The sequence below is a fragment of the Dromaius novaehollandiae genome, chromosome 9 (assembly GCF_036370855.1).
Source record: "Dromaius novaehollandiae isolate bDroNov1 chromosome 9, bDroNov1.hap1, whole genome shotgun sequence".
In the NCBI taxonomy this organism is placed as follows: Eukaryota; Metazoa; Chordata; class Aves; order Casuariiformes; family Dromaiidae; genus Dromaius; species Dromaius novaehollandiae.
In genome coordinates, this window is record NC_088106.1 from 21,926,502 (window position 1) to 21,943,120 (window position 16,619).

General features: G+C 40.5%; 1 long non-coding RNA gene across 2 annotated transcripts in view; it reads right to left on the bottom strand.

Annotated features, from left to right (window-relative positions):
• LOC112988872 (uncharacterized) overlaps positions 1-16,384 on the bottom strand; it is a 79,197-nt gene extending 62,813 nt beyond the window's left edge. Inside the window, exons 1-3 of one of the 2 annotated variants that reach the window (XR_003260646.2) lie at positions 16,123-16,384; positions 12,986-13,130; positions 12,245-12,438 (exon numbers count right to left, since the gene is read on the bottom strand). This is a non-coding gene — a long non-coding RNA (uncharacterized LOC112988872). Of the gene's footprint in view, positions 1-12,244; positions 12,439-12,985; positions 13,131-16,122 lie in introns of those variants that run through there. The other variant, XR_003260647.2, reaches the window with a different exon arrangement.
• Between the last annotated feature and the right edge of the window lie 235 nt (positions 16,385-16,619).

The following is a 16,619-nucleotide window of genomic DNA, read 5'->3' on the forward strand; positions in this document are numbered from 1 at the left end:
TGGCTTGGAACAAGCCTGCCTGGAGGATCACCCTCCCTCCCCTGTGCTGCTACAGCCACAGCTATCAGGGCACTCTGAGCTCTCTTTGAGGTAGCGGTTGATTAAAGTGGTGGCTTTAACAGTGCTGAGAATAAATTTAGCTGTGTAAGTAATAATGGTAGGGCAATATAAAGTACTGCTTATGAAATACAGTGGTGCCACGGACTGACCATTTCCAGTGTCCAAGCCACCTCAGACATCACCCTGGCACTGTGTCTGCAGGATCAGAGAGGGAGTTTGCTTGAAGACACCTCTGGAGGTCTCTGGTCCAACCTCCTGCACAAAGCAGGACCAGCTTAGATAGGGTTGCACAGGGCCTTGCCTTTTTAAGTTTTGTATATCCCTGTGGATGGATAATTCAAAGCCACACTGGCAATCTGTCTCAGCATTTGACCATGCTTGTTGTGAAAAAATTTTTTCCTAATGTCTAATTGGAATTTTCTTTGTTGCAACTTGAGTACGTTTCCTCTTGTCTTTTCACCATGCAGCTTGGAGAAGAGTCTGCTCTGTCCTCTCTATACCCTCCCATTAGGTAGCTGAAGACAGCAGTCAGAACCTCTTTTCATTATCCTAATTGTTTTAAATCAAACTGAAAAGAAAACAAAATTCAAATAACAATCAAAGATAGTGTGCTAACAACTTTAAATAGCTTGATTTTTCTATAAAAATTACAGTTTCTGGCTTTGTTTTGTAATTCGATCATGTTTCATCATTTAGATATATTGAAAGATGTCATAGTGAGAATTACTGTGATGGAGTTAAATACAGTTAATATCCACTGACTTGTATCATATTCACAGCATGCAACTGAGATGTATGCAAGGAAGTACTAAGTAGTTCATTATATTCCTGAAAGTTGCCACATGCAGTATCAAAAAACTTACTGAGTTCTCACTAGTGACAGGACATGCCACTTCTAAGGTATTCCAAATACAGGGGCATGGTTGACAGTTCCTCCTTTTCCTTTTCATCTTCTTTGAGGTAGGATTTCATGCCTACCCTTTTCCAGTATTCTAGATCCTTTCCTCTCTCCTCCAAGGCCTCACAGACAGTCCCTTATTGCTCTGATATATGAGGAAGTGGTTGGGGCAAAATGTTTTGGAGCTCTTAAGAGGTTGTGAAACCTCACACCCACAGGAGGACTATTACATGAAGAACCACAATCTGAGCATAACAAAGAAAAGCACCACTACGGTGGCATGAATCTCTTCAAGTCAATATTAATCTCCTTCTATGGACAAAAGAGAGAGAAAGAGCCTGTTCTAGAGGAATCTACCTTAGCCATGCAGTTACCTCCTGGAAAAGCCCCCCTGTCTCTACTGACTAGAGAGCAAGGGAACCTCTGCACTCACTTAGCTATAGTTATTCTTTGTGGATCTCCTCATTAGAAGCCAAAAGGATAATTGGGATTATAGAGATAAGGGACATTTCAAAGTGATTCAGGGAATCTTACCACAGTTTTCTGCAGCCAGGACCACACAACAAAACCCACAGATTTCGGTTTTCAGTAAATTACAACACCCTATGAGAGTTGCATGCCACTGACCTCTACTAAGAAAACTACAGAGCACAAAATGCTGGGAGATGAAAAGGACAACAAAATCTAATAAAATGACAAAGTAGGATTTCCAGTGCTTGCTTCTAAACTCGTCTTATGTCAGAAAGTTTGACCCTTAGAGGATGGTTTCTTGGAACAACTCGTTCTGGAGCACACAGGGGAGAGGATGTTCTGACCCTTGTCCTGAAAACTCATGAGCTTGGCTTGGCTCAGCTGAAGAAGCAGCTATAGTGGAGCTGCTAATGAACAGTTACCACCATATAGCCAACTTCAATATCCTTGAGGAAGAAACCACCAGGTGAAAGAAAAAAAAAAACAAAGGAACATTCAATCTAGCAGACTGACACTAAAATTCAGAAAGGCAGATTTTTTTAAAGCTTAATTTAAAGACACCTTGAAGTGTAAACATAAAAATTGAAGTGCTTAGCAAAGACATTGCTCTTGACTTGCCTGAATCAAAAAAAAAATCCATTAGAAAAATCCTGGCTTAGCTGCACAATAACAGTAAATAAAATAGAAACCAGAAAAGCCACAGTCTTCCACATGAATCACAGGCAGTGATTCAGAAGCACATGATTATCAGAAAACATCCACATTAAGGTAAATTCTCTCCACTCCTATCAAGTCCTAAGGCCTAATATCTTCTTTGCTTGTTAATTTACTTTGTCCAGAGCATGAGAGAATGGCACTCAGTCACATCAGTTATCTACCGACATAGCCAAGAATATCCTAGCAAGTACTTTAAGTCACATGTGAATTGGAAAAGGACCTAAACATGAGACAGTTCCATAAGTTCATTGATAACTGACTCTCAGGCATAAAATTTGAAAAATATACAGTGCACAGTATAGAAAAAAAAGGTTTTTTTTAAGCAAAAGAAAGTGATGCAAAAATTAATGGATAAGAAAGGAACTTGTTCTGTGGATAAAACTGTATTGCAACCATCTACTAGAGGATTTATTCTGCCTTCCTTTGAAGACACTGAGATAGTTCTACTAAGACAGGTAGCTAACTAGGTGTGACTATTATCTTTCTGCCCCCTGGCATGAATACTTACAAGGACACAGGGGGCCAAAAAGCCACAATATCTTGTGAATCCATGCAGGGCATTATGGAAATAAAGCTTGAGATTTCTCAAGGCAACAACTTACCCCTTTCCATTGAGTACATGAAACACTGATGTCTTGAAATCTAGCATTGCTATAGCTGACTCTACCTCTAAAATGAAGCAACTGGCTGTGAAGATGGTCACTAACCTCTCCTTTTTTTTAGAGAAGTAATAATATAGTAGGATTTTGAAAGAACAGCAGGAAGTGAAGGTCTGCTTTGATTAACCTCTCTCTGGTGTGCTACCTCTCTGAAGCTGGCTGACTTGTCACCACAGGCAACGCTGTCCAAGATCAACTTTCCTGTGGCTGTGCTTGGTTAAAAAATATAAGAAAGGAAAAAAAAAAAAAAAGAAAAGAAAACACTTTCTGGTCTTACCTCATTTTCTCAGAAGCACAGGTCCTGTTTACTTCCACTGGCAACCATGGACCAGATCCTGAGCGACAGAACTGGAAGTGGGACCAGAACAGGTTCTTGCACCTCCTCCAGCTACTCTGGGCACACCCCTACCTGCAGTCCTGGGTCTGTTGCTGGCCCCATTACACCCACCCTCCCTCTCCTGCTCTACTCTCAGGGTCCAGAGTGAACCAACAGGCTCTAACTGCCCTGCCCAGTCTGCAGCCACCTTCCCCTGTGATCCTCTCCTGCAGCCTCTTCCTCCCCATTGTAAGGGCATGTTTGCTTGCATCCAAAATCTGCTCTCATGCTGCACAGCTGTATAACCTTGGATCAGATTTCCACAAAAACAGTGAAGCTGTGAGGTTCAATGCTGTGAGAAGTCTCATTTAGGCTCTTCACCCATTGGACTGAGAGCTGCATTTGAGCACATAAGTTTGGTCCGTCTCTGAGGTACAACATAGGTATGCTGTACCTGACATTGTACCTTGCTGAACCTTGACTTGCCTTCTTAACTTGACTTGCTTGCTTGATCTGCCTTGTTACCATGGACTTGCCTGGTGATCACTGGACTCTTGGCTGAACCTGGTTACTCTCACTGGATCTGGTCAGGTGCTGTGCAACCGGACCCTTGTCACAGAGGTCACCCCCTGCTCTCCTTCCCAGGCACCCTGCCATGGTGCTCCTTGACACATGTGACATTTCACCACTGCCGCTCCAGCATTAAATATCTGCTGGATCAATATTTTAAATGAACTGCTACAAGTGTCGGTGCTGTGGTCACTTCATCTTGGGAAAACTGGAGAGAGTTGGACTGACGTTGATGTTGTGATGGAAAGTTCTTTGGCTGACTTTGTGGGGGGTGGTTTCCATCCCTTTGTGGAGCCGTGGTTTATTTTGTTTCTTGTTTTGTTTCTTGATATCTTGCCAGTGTCCTCTGGGATAGATTCTTCCTCAGCATTTTCTGAATCTGTCAGTACAGTCCAATTCTTCCTCATCTCCGCTCCAATACATGCAATGACTCAGCCCTGGCTCTCACTTTCCCTTTGCTGAACTTTGTGACAATTTTTTCAGCTGCACTGCTATTTGGCCAAAAGAACTATGTATACACTGTGCCAAAAAGGATTTTCAAATAACAGAAAGAAAAAGCAAGAAAGCTATTTGTTTGCTTTGTATTAGAAGATTTCAAATTATGTCTCAAAACAACATGCGTATGAACTCTTTCATTTAGTTATCTACCCAGGACTTAAGATGCCAAACAGTTATTAAATCTGCAGAAAGTTTTAGCCCCCCCCACCCCACAAAAAGCTTCGAATAGTTCTCTGTTGTTTTGTATATCCCATATCGCATTAGATGAGAGACACTATCAAGATACCTTCGAGACTTGAAAAAGGTAAGTCATAGAACAAGCTGCAGAGATGAAGTTATGGACATGCAAGGTGGATTAAGAAGTAGGTCTCTCAAGATACCTTCGAGACTTGAAAAAGGTAAGTCATAGAACAAGCTGCAGAGATGAAGTTATGGACATGCAAGGTGGATTAAGAAGTAGGTCTCTCTGAACTACAGGTCTGGAATTGCAGCAATATGCAAGCAATAACCCCAGTTATTGTTATTAGAGGCGAGAAAGACAGACTTAACAACAAGAACTTCATAGAGAAAGACTACAGGAGCAGGTGCTGACCCCAATCAAAAAAGGAGGATAGGAGAGCTGGGAAACTGGGACCCACTTGAAGGTAATTTTCAATTTGCCTTTAAAAATTCGCCTAGATAAAAATGGAGAATAAAGAATTTCTTCAGATTTATTGCAGATCATACTAAGCTTGGTCCTCCTAGCACAATTATATCTCTAGAAACAATATAAATTCAAGTTAAAAACATACAAGGAAGGAAGAACCTTAACCAGCATGGGCAAAGACAGTTTTCCCTCAGTATGAACAATACATGATATCTTAAGGAGCAGGGAAGGCAATATAGATGCTGTAATAAGAGAGAGGATTTTTAACATATACAGCTTCCTTGGATCAATGTAAGTTCACAACGAAAATAAATACGTACATCTCCGTACTGCACCATGTCATTGCACAGTTATTACAAGCTTGCTGCACCTCTATTTCCTAACTTACAGAATAATGTATTCCTCTATGGAAGGAGCCTGACGTGCTACTGAATTCCAGACTGAAGTCTTGATTCATGCTTGCTAGAACAGCCTGTATTTTTTCCAAATTTCAAAATTTGGGGAAAAATTTATAAGTAAGATTCAATAAACTTTGCATGCATTTTCCCTTATCTTTCTCAGATCAGTTCTGTTACTGAGTTGAGATCTGCTACAATATTTTACTCTAACTGCTCAATAGCAGTGACTTATATTGACCTCTTTGGCAAAGCTCTGGTTCTGTTGATTTTGTAAGAACTCACAGATCCAGAGATCAAGCCTTGCCTTGGCTAAAGAGCCAAAGGCTTTTTTTTTTTTTTCTTTAATAAAGATTAGTACCCCACCTTTGCTGTATTCTTGTGATCTTAGCTCTCCTGTAAAACTTTATCAGCATTCCGATTCCTGATTTGATGAAGACTCATTGAGAGCAACTCCTTCTATCAGCAGCTTTTCTAGGTCACAGTCAGGCTTTCACAGACATCTTCCCCAAGAGGAATATGTTGTTGCTACGGCCTTTCCTTAGGATATCACTTATATAACAGTGCGATCTCTGCGGTGACGCAAGCCTCCGGCATTCCAGGCCCCAGCAGGACAGTGTGTGAAACGTGCACCCTCCAGGAAATAATGATTCAAGTTACGATAATGCTTCACTTGGGATCTCAAGCTGGAGATGGGCCTGAACTAAAACAGTGGATAGATGCATGTATTCTCTGATGATCGCGCTTATTTATATGTACACAAAGAATTGCTAGGGATACTACAAGGCTTTTCTTCTACCTCCAAAATTATCTGCTGCCAGTTTGACTGAACCCATTTCTGTGCCATGGCTTAGCCTGCTCGGCCTTTGAAATGAGAAGTTCTCCATTAGTATAACTTTACCTATCTTTCAGCTTTGCGGCAGGGAAGGGCTGGAGCTGTGGATCAGAAAATGTTTCCATTTCATTATTTCACTGTCCAATTGCTTAGGATCCAATAAATATTGGTTCTGCTCCTGCTACCTAACATTCAAATTACATGTAAATTACTGAAAGCAAATCTAGCAGCTAATTAACAGATAAGCTCACATTGTGCTCTCTATGACTAAATGGTACAACTTCTGTCTCCTTGAAGTATACACACTGGAACTGAAAAGAGCGGTTCAAGAAACTGATATTTCCACCAAAATGCCTTGCTCTTGGTGAAGCATGTTAATTTTGGTAAAGAGTAGCTTTGATAAGGTAGCACACTCTATAAAAGTCTGTAATGATATGCTGAAGACTATAATAAGGACAATCATATGGCTTCAGTACCAATATTGTTGATGTGCTGTTAGTTAGAAAGTCTGGGAAGACATGACATCTTTTATTAGTTGATAGTGTTGACCAGTTAAAAGAAAACAAATAAAGCCCCAAAATATAGCAGATAAATCCTGAAATTTTGTCCATTTTTCCAACTACAGAAGTCAGGAAAATATTTTTTTGGTTTGTTGTTGTTGTTTTAAATCATGATTTATAGCACATTATACTCAGGTTATAACATAGTTTTCTATGGTTTAATAGGGACTAAATTTAAATGAAGATAAATCTAAAAGGTATATTTGTGGGCATCAAGCTATGGAAGGCCTCATCCACATTGGGCAGGATTCTCTAGATCTTGTCTGATCTTAGAAGCTGACTAACACTTGGCCGGGAGACCCCTGTGATCCCTGGTACCCTACACACAAGCCAAGTGGGTCAGCAGTTGGCAAACATGAGACCACAGGAGCCAAACAAGCTTGTAGAGTCTGCTCTGCCTCGTTGCCACTCCTGAGCTAATGGATGGGAGAAAGAGATACTGTTCAATAAAGGAATGCGTTAATTACACAGACTGCACAAAATGGATATTTGTGGTGCGACATCAGAGATACAGAAATGATCCTTAGCACTCTGTGTGGGAACTTCTGGTCTTGGCATAAAAGGATTAATTCTGGCTCCCAGTTTGCGCGTCAGGAGCATTTGGGGATATTATTAGCCGCAGTTATATTTTTGTTTCATTCTGATATGTCTTTATAATTTCTATTAGTCAGACGATATGAAAGGAAAGCAGAACAAGAGAAGGGAAGCTAAGGAGATATCAGACTAAGAGTACAAAATGGTGCCACATCAGGGAAAGGATTTGTCATCGTATGATGAAGTAAGTTAGTCCCATTTAGCCTGAAGATAATTTTCCTCCTAGTTTCATAATAAAGAGCTGAACTAGATTTCGTGTGACTTTTTAGGCACAGCATCTCAACCACCCCCTAAAAGGGGCAAAAAAAGAGAGGAAGATGATTCTTTCATCATATTTGGTCATGAAGAAGTTAGAAAATGCAATCTGCTAAAAATGTAAACTTCACCACTTAGACTGAATAAACTACCAATTAGAATAACAGAAAGACAGGCCAAATTCCATTATCCTTCTGGGGTAAGTCTGAAGGAACCTGATTCGCTTTTTACCGAGGAAAGGGGAGGTTCTTGCAATATGGCCTTGCATGGTGGGCCATTTCTATTCCACTCCACAGATTTCTGTAAGAAATCAATGAGGCTGCAACAGGTTTTCTCCAATACAGTGGAGAGCAGAATCTGGCCCCAGTGTCATCTTTCATCTCAATGAAGTTTAACTGCAGATATATTTCTTCTATGACCAACTAGCTGAGATAAACTATGTACCAAAAAAAAAAAAAAAAAAAAAAACCAACAACAACCGACCTGTCTTAGCTTATCTGGTTGCACACATTGATCACCTCCAGAAGACACAGTATCTAAATGTAGATCTATGTTATTTGCAGGTTGCAAGTTGCAAAGCTCATCATCAACAGCCCTGATCATTCTTATAAGCCATGCTCAGGGCCATAAAACTGCTTGTAAACTGTAAAAACATGTTCATTACTTGAGTTGGTTTCCTGCTGAAATTTCCTCTGCTTTAATAGGAATACAAGACAAAGATAGGGATACCAGTCTTTTTAGTGGCAAGTGAATAAGGTAATTACATGTTGATTAATACCTCGCCTTCCCATTTTCCAGGTACAGCCTCTTGCACCACATGGGGCTCAAGCCTCCGAGGAGCTGAGTGGTGCCTACCCAGCCCACAGCCCTGCATTCGAGGACTAACCACTATTGACCAGCATCTCGTACTTCTGAACAAGGGGGCACACAGAAGCCAGCAGGAGCACCACGAGGCCCTCCAAAAAAGCACAGCATTGCTGCTTCTCACACCAGAACCACCCATTAACTCACAATGCTTTGGAAAGGATTATGGAAACAGTTCTTGTCATTTAAGAAAACAGCTGTCATTATGTTCTTAGAGCAGAAAGGTAGGGGAGACACCAAGGTCTTTGACCAAAAAAATTAAAGCTCTAGCTCTGAGGCTGGCCTTGCTTTGAGCAGGAGGTTGGACCACATGGCCTCCAGAGGCCATCCAATCTAAATTACTCTATGATTCTGACATTTGAAATTATCCCACATTTGATATTACCATCCGAGGCATTTTTGAGCCTTTCTCCTCCCTCCCACTACTACAAGATGCAAATACTACATAGGCATGGTGCCCCAGAGGTCAGGGAGCTCCGCTTTACAGCAGGGTGAACAAGCCCAGAGCAGCTGCATAACTCGCCAAAGGTGCCCGCAAGACCTCTGTGCCACAGGCCTCCAGCTAGAGACCTGCCCACGAACCATCAGATCAGCCTGTGTGGTATGTGACTAACTGACAGCTGCACCACTGCCCCAGCAAGCAGACTAGTTTATAGTTCAGGAATCCTCTTTTAGAGACGTTCCACGTGCACTTCGTAAGACCACAACAGAATAATACTGATTTAATTGCTTTTCCGTTTTTTTGCTATTCTGTACATTAGCTCTATAGTCATTTTATTTCAGAAGTGGAAAAACAGTTCTGAAGACTTTTACATAAGCAGTGCGTAGTTGGTACCTCATTCCATTTTGCAGTAGGGCAGTTCCAGTTTTCACACATGTGTATTTGAACCTGCCCTGCTTACACACAGCCATTAAGTTTTGAACATAACTCTTACTGTGTAGGAGCCAAGAGACAAGATCATACAAAGCCCAGCACCTTTTTCAGTGGTCTGTGAGATTCAGAACATTTGAAAATCCAGTCTGCAGTGTTCCTCTTCTGCTTCTGAAAATGAGTTTTAAAATCAGGATGTACAGAGAACACACAGTGGTTGCATTTTCCAGCCCTTGCCAGTTCACAAGAGGGGACCACGAAGCAGTGTGTTGAGGGAAGCCTTCCCTGAGAGGCCTGTATGGATACGAAGTGAGGTATCGACTCCAGGTAATCTGCAGAGCCATTTTCCCACCTAATGCTTATTACATGTAATGGGAAGAATTGTAGAGCCACAGAGATATCCAAAGACATTTTGCACTTACTTGCAAAGTCTCACTCAAGAGACCTTCTTCTGGTCTTAAGTTTCTCTCTCACTACCTCCTTCTCCACAGCAAGTTTTCAAAGGTCCCCACTAGAAGGGCTCACATAAAACTTTACTTTGAGGGCCACAATCAACCATAAATTCACCTATGTGGAGTGACTGATGATTGACAAAGCCAGGATAAGTGGAGTAAGTCACTATGGTGTCTTGCCATCCTCGATGAATACCGAAGAACAGAGATTTTACTTGGATGGGTAGCTAACATGAGAACTGGCAAGTGTGTTGCCGTGGCCTTGAAAATCTCTCTGGATATACTATGCCCCACTGTGAGGGGCACGGTCAAGAGAGAAGACTATAGAAACCACAATGAGAAACTCATCTGGAAAGTTCAAGTTACAGCAAATATGGGAGCCCAGGGAACTCTTACTACATTGCCAAAGCTGTAATTTAATGTTCAGACTGAATTCATTGCACTGTGCATTAGGGAGACAATGTGGTCTGGAGGTTACAGAAGAGGGCTGGGAACCACAAGTATCCTCCTGGGATCCTATCTGAAGTGAGCTGCTCACTGCGTGACTTAAAGGAAGTCGCTTAATCTGATTTCTCTATGCTTTAGTCAATTTAGATATAAAACAGGATAGAAAACAAAACATTGCTAAAATTTCCTGATGCTGCAGTCAGGCCTTATCTATGCAGAATAAATAAGTCCTTTCGACACAATTCATTATGGGAAGGAATATCAGAAAAGGGGATCCAAAAAAACAGCCTGGTTTCTTGACAAGAAGCACAACTGGGCACAAAGTTCAGCAGCATTTTCTAATATTGAAGGAATGTATACGAACAGCACAGGAAACACGACACTGCTCCCTGTGCCTGGAGAGAATGGATCTCGGAGGCGGCATTCGTTGGCACCATACCAGCCCCTCATTAGAAAGAAGATATCTGAGCAATCAGATTGGCTTGGGGTGCTGCTGCTGCAATGAAGGCACACATCTGGAGTCATTTGGTCAACGATTTACAGTATCCACTAACAAGGGAGAGCCAGGCAACAGCAGAAGTGGGAAGATTTGCTGCTCCACTCACGGTGGAGAGCCCTACAAGGTCATATTCCTTCACAGTATCCAAAGCCACTTTGCTGCTAAGTGAAGTGGATACCATTCTACACTAGCACTAATTTGAATATCCAGAACTTTCTTGCTGTAGTCAGAATTAGATTATTAAAGTTTTGCCATGCTCAGGGCTTCCTGGAAGCTGCTAATCTGTTTCAGCTCCCAACTTGGAAGATCATGAAAGCAAGTAGCAAAGAAAAGTGGTCTCCACTCAGAATGGACAGAGAGGTAGGGAACAATATATTTAAAAAAAAAAAAAATGCCAAAGTGGCCTACATACTGGAAACATTAGGTCTGGGTTCACATCTCAAAATATTTTGGAAGTTCAAAGGGTTTTGGACTGGAAAACTATTGACAGGAGAAGTACCTGGAGCCATCACTCCAAACACAAATTCAAGAAGTAGAGTCAAGTGGAGGAATTTGTTTCTGGTCACTGTTTTGGAGGGGAAGCATTTTGAATTCATTAGTCAAAGTATTTTGACAGCCCTGTCATCAGACAGATTTTAGCCCCTGGAATTTCATTTATGTTATATTTTAGATTCATTTTCCTTCTGCTGATTACAGACTTCTCAGCAGAAGAAGAATAGAGAACATTAGAGTAAAGTTGTGCTCACTTGTAGACAGGTGTTCAATGTGGAATGTATGCAGAAGCCTGATTAAAGGAAATTTTGCTCAAATAAATAATCCTGGACGGAGCTTGAAACACACCAAATTGTTCAATTTATCTAGCATGACATACTCCAAGCTGCACCAAGATCCAACTAAAACTTACTATATTCTGAGCCAAAAAAGGAAGGTCTTAGCTAGTGAGATTTTGTGCACTCAGTTTAATATAACGTATTATCACATTAAAAAGCGTATTTACAAGGTTTTAATTGCATTTATGATTTTCTACTTTTTTTTTAAAACCATACTTTTGAATATTTCCTTTAAAAGTCATGTCAAATGAATATGATGGGAAAACATTCTGCTGTAAGCATGCATTCTCCCTCTGCTCACAAATGACTTATAAAATTCAACAGTAACATTTTGGCAATCAGAACTATTTACATAGGAGACGGATGACTAGGCATGGGAAAGCAGCCTTTCGTTCACATCAAAGGGCCACATACAAATTCTCACATGGTACATATACTCATTTTTATTTACAGACAAGAAAGATTAACTTGATGCAAACATACGTGGTGGGCTGAAAGGGGGGGAAATGCTGTATTACTTGCACAACACAAGGAAAAGTTATTTTATTGCATCATATAGGAAAGTGTTGGCTCAGAGTTCAACCAGGGGGCAAGAAAGCCTGGCTCCTGCACTCTGCTCTCTTTAGATATCCAACAACATAAAGGGAGCTGCTAAGTGACATTTCTTACTTGAACTACCTCAAAAAAAAGTCCCACTATACTATTACTATTTTAGAACAAAGCAAAAACAAACTGTTCAACCAAACACCTCCACATTGCTTAAAACGATAAATCAAAGGGCATTAGAAGACTTAAAGCCCTACAACTGTTTATCGGTAGCCAGTCCCCCGTTTCAGGCTATCTCCTATAAATGCTCACTCATATCAACAGCCTTTCTCATTACAAAAAGCCTGCTTATTCAAGAACCTAAATGGGGCCTATCAACCCACTTTTAAAGGCACAGATCTGGGAAGAGATATCTCAGGGTGTTTTACGTTTGACAGTACTTTAAACAGACAGACCTATAAGAGAAGGAAAAAAAAAAAGATCTTACTAAGAAAACATAGCGATCCCACCTCAGTGTCTGCATGTACAGTAGCTGCTACTTATGAAAACAAGCTTATATGCAGTGATGAAGGAAAGACAATGTCCAGGAAATAACACTTTGGAAAAATTACCTTAATTTTGGAATAGCTACATTTGTTATCTTGCATAGCCTATAAGCACGTATTTTTGACCTATGCTCCCACCCTTTTTTTTTCCTTAAATGGTTGCTGTTTTAAACTAAATTTGGTGCTCCCACCTTCAATAAGAATTGCACTAATTTCTGAACAGCTACATCAATTCTTTTGTGGCAATGGCATATTATGTGTATACGTTTGTGAACTGCTGGCACACTGGAAAATACATTGGCACTTAGTGAGCAATAAGAGTTTACAAATCATGGTATTTCAGTGTTATACCATCATCTATCTGTGTGCATGCATGTACACATTAACTAGCCTGGCATTTAACTGTGAGGAGACACATGCACTGCATCATCAGAGGTCTTAAAGTCTCAGTACCTACCTTCAGACCGTCCACAGTTTATTGTCAGAATGTCTAAAAGATTACTTAATTGTGTAAGAAAGACTGTGGTCAACATCTTTGTTCCTTGGGCATGATGGAGCTCTCTGCAGTAAAGGTTACAGTTCATCTTCTTGGAGACAGAAGTCTGTCAGGGACAGTCGGAAACAAAGAAGTAAATTCCCCCAGGAACCAAGGATCATGACACCTCCTATTTTGACCGCTTTTTCCATTATTCCTGCTCTAACATAAATGCATAGTGACGTGTATTTAACAAGAACAAACACAACTAAGACACTTCCCATCACAGATTTCTCCCTTTGGGAAGACGAGAACAGAAACATGTTCATACTACTAAAAGATGCTCAGATGATTCTACATATGGTCGGAAAAGCAAAATCCCATTTAGATAATACATCAGCATAGTTTCAAATAACTTGACCTTCTCTGATCAAGAATGAGGAAACCTGTAGACTGGAGGAGCATTTCTAAAGGTAAACATACACTTAGAATTAATTCACACAAATTGCTTACCACCTGAAGAGATGTGTTTACGGTATAGTCAATATTATTTGATCATCTTAGATGAAACCAGCTTCTAAGGAGAGAGATCAAGTGACTCACTCGTTAAAAATTGAAATATGCACTTTTCTGCTTCCCAAAGAAGCAGAGTTATATTTATTTTATAATTAACACACAAAGTTCTGGATTCACTTACTTCTTTCTGTGCTGCTGAACATTTTTAAATGCAAAATGTGATTCCCTTTACCAGTCTCTATAATACAATCACCATCGCGATGCTGGGCGTCCCCAGTCTCTGGGAAGGAGTAGGGGGGTTGCAACGAGCTCAACGCCGTTGCATTCCGCAAAATTCTTTTGTTAGTTGTTCCGCTTTTATACACTATGCTGGGCTGAACCACATATATCGTCCCCCCCATGCTGGTCTGGCTAACTCAGGGACTTCTTTGATGAACTATGGGACAAACATTTACACCATCAGTTGGTCCACTCAGCTGCAGTGTAGTCAGTTCATCCACTCAATGGACATAGCTGTTAATCTACAACAGAAGCCACCCTCCAGTCCTCTTTGTGTTGAGATGAAGTCAGCTTTCTGTGCCACAGCTGTGCGCAGTCACAGCCTGCGTTATGCCCTGAGCTTCACGGGCACATCGCCCTTGCCCATCTCCTCGGAGCCTTCTTCCATTGCAGGGGTTTATTGGCTGGTCACACACAGACAGAATGTACTCAGCTTCCAACTGTTATTTGTCTTAATTTAGCCCTTAATTTCACACATGTTTTCATTTGGGACCATTTAATTCAAAATTAAAATTTTGAATTATTATTTTGGCAAATAAAAAACAAGATATTTAAAATCTAATTTGATCTCTGTGGAAGTTCTTTCAAGCTGACAAACTTAAGCAGTGCTTTTTCACGCTGTGTGCTGTCTACGCTCTACTCCCATTGAAAACAAAGGAAGATAAAAGTGTCCTTTACAGAGCTGAGACCGTCCTGTTACTGGGACAGTCCAGATGCCTGTGTTAAACAAACAAACAAACTTTGCTTAGTCCTTAGCAGTTGCATAATATGAGTAAATTAGTCTTACCTCTAGCTTTGCACAAAGCCTAAATTTGTTCCCAGACCTCTCTGCTTACCGATATAGTCGATCCTTTTGACTTCCAAGACTAGGATTTGACAACTGCGGGCTAGGATTTGACTACTTTGGGCTATTGCAAGTTTGTATAAATTCATAACAGTAAATGGAGCTAGGCTTATTTAAACCATCTGAAAATCTGATCCTGTCTCTACACTAATAATCTGAATTAGTTCAAGAAGTTCAAGTTCCATATCTAAGACCAGAAACAAAGTCTGAGGACTTACGACTTGGCTACATTATTGAAGGAGAAGGGGGGAAAAAAAGAGAGAGAGAGAGAGAGAAATTTGGACAATGAGCACCAGGATTTTTGTTTTCCTAAAATTTCCTAAGTCTCTTAGCTTTTGACACGGCACTCTTCAATGGCACAGTGCTTCAGTCTTCTTGCCATAAGTACCCCCATTTATCTCCACATAGGTGGAGTAAGCCAATTTCTGGCAGTGAAATCCTTTGCCTGGCTGAGAAAGAGAAATTTGTGACAAAGAAATCTTATCTTCTTTACCTGTTGTTAAGGAGTTGTAACTAATCACAATGCAAACAATTTCATGAACCAAGAGCAAGGTTTCACTCTTCTGACACTGAAAAGTGATATCATTTATTTTATTTCTCTTGCTCAATGAAAACATTTGAGGCAAGAACCAAGCAAAATAACTTTGGTTCAGAGAAGTTCAGAACGTACAGCCAGGAAGTCAAGTGTTAAATCATGCTGATGGTTTAGTCCATTTTACATATTTTCAAAGAAAACAAAGACACCAGCTACCAATTTAATTCTTCTTAAAATATATTAGTGTGCTAAATAAAAAGTGCAGCCTAATATAAATAAGATATAAATAGAATTTCAAGGGTAGCCCAAGCATTTTTTGCATTATTTTGTATTTTTATTGATTTTTTCCCCTGCCAGCTATTTAGTCCTGTTCCTCCTTCAGACAAACATTTCTTTGTCAACTAATTGCAAACAGGGACAGAAGAAATCTGCTGACAATCGGATACCAGTAGATCTTATGTGAAAATCTTTACTCACTTCTGCCTTCAAAAAACAGCTGGAGTCACTTCTTAATAGAGATAAAGTTTCCTTAAATAGTTGAGCAGTACATTTCTGCTGCCCTTTCCTTAATTTTTAGGTATGTCTATATTATAGAAAAAAATTGTAAGGCCTGACTTGTGCTAGATTGCCCTAGTTAGCTCCCCCAAGTATACAATCAGCCAATAAATTCAAATTAAGTGTTAGTTAAGACAAAGTGGATTGCATTCAAGGTAAGAGGAAGCTGAATTTTAAGCTCATCTTCTCTGCTAGTTTACCAAAGACCTTTTCCTTCTTCAGCATTGAAATACTTTTTCATTAAGATTAAAAGCCAACAGGGAATATGCAAACCCGTTCACCGTGGGCCAGCTATTGTTATTGGTTATTACTAAGTAATCTAAGAGTCTAGTCATAGACCATGACTCCTGGTAGAGTAGGTACCATAGACTAGGAAAAAAATAAGCCTACCTGAAGAGTTCCAAAGTCAAATATAAGTCAAGCTCCAACAGCAGGCTACAGAGAACCAAGCACAGAGGAACAATATGACAATATCAGGAATATCCCCCAGAGGCAATCATAAGGGACAGAAAATAAATGAAAAGGCATGTGGAAAAAAACCTGACTTCCAAGTCTACAGACTATGTTGATTTTCTGCTGTACAGAGGTTGATGACTAGTTTTATCAAGATAATATAAAAGTAATTCTGCTTTCATGTAGAGCAGCAGGTAAGCTCATTCCACGCCTGCCTTTCTCCCATTTCCAGGTGCATGCAACATGCTCGTCACAGCCCATAACCTTATTAGGTTGTGCTGACACAGAGACCAGGTTTAAGTCTGCTAGGCAGGCACACCTCCTAGGAACGTCCAACACAGTCCCAGACCGAATACGGCAAAGGCACTGACTACTTACAACTTATGATTGACAAAATGGCAGTCTTGTGGTATATGACCCTTTCTGAATGCATA